This window comes from Rhipicephalus sanguineus, chromosome 11 (genome assembly GCF_013339695.2).
Source record: "Rhipicephalus sanguineus isolate Rsan-2018 chromosome 11, BIME_Rsan_1.4, whole genome shotgun sequence".
Taxonomy (NCBI): domain Eukaryota; kingdom Metazoa; phylum Arthropoda; class Arachnida; order Ixodida; family Ixodidae; genus Rhipicephalus; species Rhipicephalus sanguineus.
In genome coordinates this window covers 119,043,831-119,049,010 of record NC_051186.1, presented here as the reverse complement: position 1 = coordinate 119,049,010, position 5,180 = coordinate 119,043,831, and positions in this window count along the sequence as shown.

Sequence of the window (5,180 nt, the reverse complement as noted above, 5' to 3'; positions counted from 1 at the left end):
TGGAAGCAGCAATCTCACTTTCCCGACGCTCATCGGCTCCTGGGCCGGACGGAATCACGTACGCTGCGCTCCGCCATCTTGATACAGAAGCACGACAGATCCTGTTGTCCTACTACAATACCTCCTGGGAGTCGGGAAATGTTCCAGAGAAGTGGAAGTGCAGTGGCATAGTTGCGCTGCTTAAACCGGTGAAGTGCCCTAACGAACTCTCATCCTACCGGCCGATCGCCTTAGCCAGTTGCGTTGGCAAAGTGATGGAAAGGATGGTCTTGTCTAGGTTAGAGTGGCTCTTAGAGAGCAATAATTGCTTTCCTGAATTCATGAATGGCTTTAGGAGAGGCCGATCAGCCATTGACGGTGTCATCAAGTTGGTCTCCGACGTTGAGCAGGAAAGATGTCGACGCAGATTAGTGGCCGCAGTTTTTCTTGATATAAAGGGCGCCTACGACAATGTCTTGCATTATGCCTTCCTTGATGCACTAGAGGATTTAGACATCGGCGGCCGAATGTATGCATGGATCGTGAGTTACCTTAGTGGCCGTACCGTGTATATGTCGATGAGCGACGGAGATACCGATCGTTATAATATTATCCGCGGAGTTCCCCAAGGGGGTGTTCTCAGTCCGACCCTCTTCAACATCACGTTGATTGGACTTGGTGCTGAACTTCCTGACACGGTGAAGGTTAGCACATATGCTGACGACATCTGCATATGGGCGTCTGGAGCTACACGTCCTCAATTGCGTGCCCGACTGCAACGTGCAGTGACCATCACAGCAAGGTACCTACGACGTCAAGGTCTCGCACTCTCAACTGAAAAATGCGCACTGCTAGCATTTGCGCGTAAACAAATGACAAGGTACCCAATAATCGTGAATGGGACCGAGATTCCTACGGTAGCACAACACAAATTCCTTGGTGTCATCATCGACCGGAATCTATCGTGGTCTAAACACGTCACTGCTATGAAGACAAAGCTGAAAAGTTTTGTCCACGTGGTTCGGTTCTTGGCAGGAGCAAGACGGGGTCCGCCGGAGGCTGCTCTCCTACAACTGTACCAATCTTCATTCGTAGGATACTTAAGATACAGCATGCCAGTGCTCTCCAACATGAAACCTAGTTGTGTGCGCACGCTAGAAAGCATCCAAGCTCAAGGTTTGCGCACATGCTTGGGCCTGCCACGGTGCACATCAACCAATGGTACTATCGCCGAAGCTCGGGCTTGTCCCATGGATGTATATAGGCTCTGCGAGCCCCTTCGAGTCCATCTTCGCTTGCTGACCCGACACAGGCAACATCCCCTATCAGCACTCCCTGTTACCCACCCAGACTGCTGTTATTCTAGAGCTCTATCGCGGCACGAGAACATTATGCCATCAAGATTCTCTCCAACATCTATTCCTGTGACACCACCGTGGGTTCTGCCTAGACCGCTTGTTAGGCTTCAGATACCTGGGATTACGAAGAAGTCCCTGGTACCATCTATCGGCCTAAAGCAACTTACCCTCCTGCACATTTATACAATGTATGGCGGTGCGGCACACGTATACACTGATGGATCTACCACCTCACGTGCTTCCGCCGCAGCCTTTGTCATTCCGCAAATGACCGTCGCTAGAAGTTTCAAGTTGGATCACAAGACCACTTCAACTGCTGCGGAACTTGTTGCTATTCGGGAAGCAATACGATTCATTTCCGCAGAGCCCGCTCGAAGATGGACGATATTCTGTGATGCCAAAGCTGCTCTCCAAACCATCGATTGCATCATGATACAAGGCCCGTATTATACCTTATCGATAGAAATTGCTGAGCTTATTGGCAATGCTATGAAAAATGGACATCATGTAGCATTCCAGTGGATACCTGCTCACTGTGGCGTGATGGGGAATGAAAAGGCTGACGCCGAAGCTAAAACAGCTTTGCATAATGCCCCGGAAGTGTGCATTGCGTTTTCGCGAGCAGACTCTAACGCCTTACTTCGGCAAGTAATGCGCACCTACACTTCGGAGCACTGGAACAAACCAGAACGCCGGCACGAGCGGCTTCATAAATGGGACCCAGAAATGAAGTTTCGTATGCCTCACAAGCTGAAGCGAAATACGACATGCATCATTCACCGCATTCGTCTTGGTGTGGCATTCACAAGACGCTATGCCCACTTGATCGGCTGCAGTGACACAGGTCCCGATTGTGGTCATTGTCGGATACCAGAGACACTTCAACATATATTTTGCGCCTGTCCGGCGTACGCACGAGAAAGACAAAAACTGATCTCATCGATTGGGCAGTATCATAGTAGGCCTTTAACTGATGAGGTTGTGTTAGGTCCTTGGCCTGACGTCAGCAGCACAAGTGTGGTCATAGAAGCAGTCGTAGCCTTCTTACAAGCCATTGGACTAGATGCACGTCTTTAGATTTGCCCCAGCGTCACGAACTATATTCTCATCTCCCTACCTTACCATCGTCATTCATCACTCTTTCGCTCCCCTGTCCCCCCTCCCCAGTGTAGAGTAGCAGGCCAGAGCAAACTATAGCTCAGGCCGACCTCTCTGCCTTTCTGTAAATAAATTTTCTCTCTCTCTCTCTTTCTCGTGACGAAGACATGACTACACGTACGCCCCTAGCATAGGAAATGACAGCGGAAATTCGCGTCACCATTTTGTATGGCCACGAGGTCAGATGGGGGCCCTTTCGGGGCGTGACCGCGAGGTTGACCGCGCGGCAGCGCTGCAGTGTGGCGGGCTTTGCACCAACCGCGCTCGTTACTGGTAATACTAATCAATACTAGAGATATTTATTCATCCCCCGTGGCATCTTCAGTGGTGAACTGGATACTAGGGGGCCCATAACTACACGTGGACGCAAGAAACGCGACATGCGTAAAGTTTGTCACTGCTAATTTAATCATCTCCGTCCACGCGCTTCTACCACGGACAACACCTTCGTACGTGAGCTATTCCTTCAGCGCTTGCCCACCCAAGTCCAAATAGTGCTGTCCACTGCTTCAACCCAGATTTTGTCAGAGCTCGCTACATTGACAGACAAGGTTATGGAAGTTGTCAATCCACTTCCTGCAGATGCAGCTGCAATTCCGGCTGCAGCATCGCACACTGTGAGCCCTTCACTGCCTAAACCGGTCCGAGCCAGCATCAACACCATTTCTCGTCGCTGAGTTGTGTGGTACACTGGAGAAGGTTCTCGTTGCGACCACTCGTAGGAGGGTTTCTGCCTCCTTCACGTCTCCGTCACCGTTCCGGCATCTTGTCGACGCGGTCCATCCATCGAGAACCAGCGCAACGATGAAGCACAGCAGTCTGACATCTCCTGGTGCCACCGCCGCTTTGGTGCCCACGCACGTCGCTGCCTTTCCCTCGGGCCTGGTCGGGAAACCGTCCGGCCGCCCGATAGTGGACGACGAGCGGTCACGAGCCCACCCCATGTCGCCTCTTCTATGTCCATCGACAAGGTCACTAGGCAACGCTTCATGATTGTCAGCATTCTACCTGCTACACGCATGGATCGCGCCGCTACTCCTAGGCTGTACTTGCAAGCTGTGAATGGAACACGAATTCTAGTATTTCGACAACGGCCGCTCACACTCAACTCTAGGACTACGAAAACCGTTTCGATGGGTGTTTATGGTTGCCGACCTTCCTTCTGCCATTACCGGCTGCTGCATTTCCTCACTGACCATGGGCTCATTGTCGACGTCGAGCGACAACTTACCTCTCTGTGAAAGGCAATCCTGCGCTGGGAACCGCAGATTTGGCTCTCTCTTGTGCTGCGGTTTCCAATAAACCCTTCACGGCTTTATTACGAGAATTCCCTGACATCGCCGCACCACCAACTTGAAAAACCCAGTGTGCCACGGCGTACGGCATCACATCGTCAATTCCGGACCTGCTGCTTTCTTCCAGCTGCGTCGACTTGCTCCGGACAAGCTCAAAGTTGCACGTGCAGAATATCAACACATGCTGGCATTAGGAATTATTCTCCAATCCACCAGTGGCTGGGCACCTCCACTCCACATGGTGCCCAAGAAATTAGGTGACTGGACGCCATGCGGAGACTACCGATGTCTGAACAATAAGACGAGTTCTGAATCGGTACCTTTTGCCCAGCATGCAGGACTTCACCGCCACTCTGCACGGCGCCGTCTTTTCGTGGATTTACCTTGTCCGCGCGTACCCCCAAAATTCTGTGTCTGAGCCAGACATACAGTTCGGCAGCAGTGCACAAGGAAGGCGTGCTTTTGACGCTCAACGTACTGCTTTCGCAGATTTCCCTGTCAAAGCGGCCTGTGCTTTACTGAGCTTCGTCTAAAGACCGCGTTCCTTCAAGAAAACAAGGAGGACACGCTGGAACCCCGGGCATCGCTTGGGTGTTTCTGCGCAGCCATTTCGGAGCACAGGCCCATCCGGTCAGCTGACACTGGGGGAGCGACGGCGAAAAGTAGAAAAGACGGTGGAATCCTGCGGCTCGCTTAGTTCGGCAGCAGTGCAGAAGGAAGGCGTACTTTTGACGCTCAACGTACTACTTTTGCAGGTGAAGCTTGGTTCATTTGTTTCTCTGGCCTAGGAGTGCACTGCTGCCGAACATAGCGTCATTGCTATTGTATCTGTCATTTCGGAAATGGGAAGTAAGGGCTCTGGAAAAGGTACTACAGATTCTAAAGAGTTACGTGACCTGCTCAAGGCGTTTGAAAATTTCAAACGCGATTTTCGGGTAGAAATTAAAGAACTGAAGGAACGAGTGTCATTTTAGTTTGATGTGTGCAGTGGCAGAAGATATTAAGATATTAAGGGAAGAAATGAAGGAACTGCCTACTGAAAACAGGACACTAGAGGCAGAAAATGAGCGTTTGTCGAAGAAGTGTGAAGAGTTAGAACAGCAACCGCGTTCAAATAACCTAGAAATAAGGGAGTACCACCTCGTCGTGATGCGCTCATTGTCCTCCAAAAGATTGGGAAAGTATGGGCGAGACCGTCGACACATCGGACATTGATATTTGTCACTGGGTTCGCACACAGAAAGCTACAGTTAGAACATTGTTGTTCGGTTCGTCAGGTGTAGTAAAAGGTATGATCTTCTGAAAAATGCAGAAAGTTGAGATTAGACACTTCAACTCTTGGTTTTAGCCAAGGGGCTGACATCTTTGTAATGAACATATAACTCAGGCG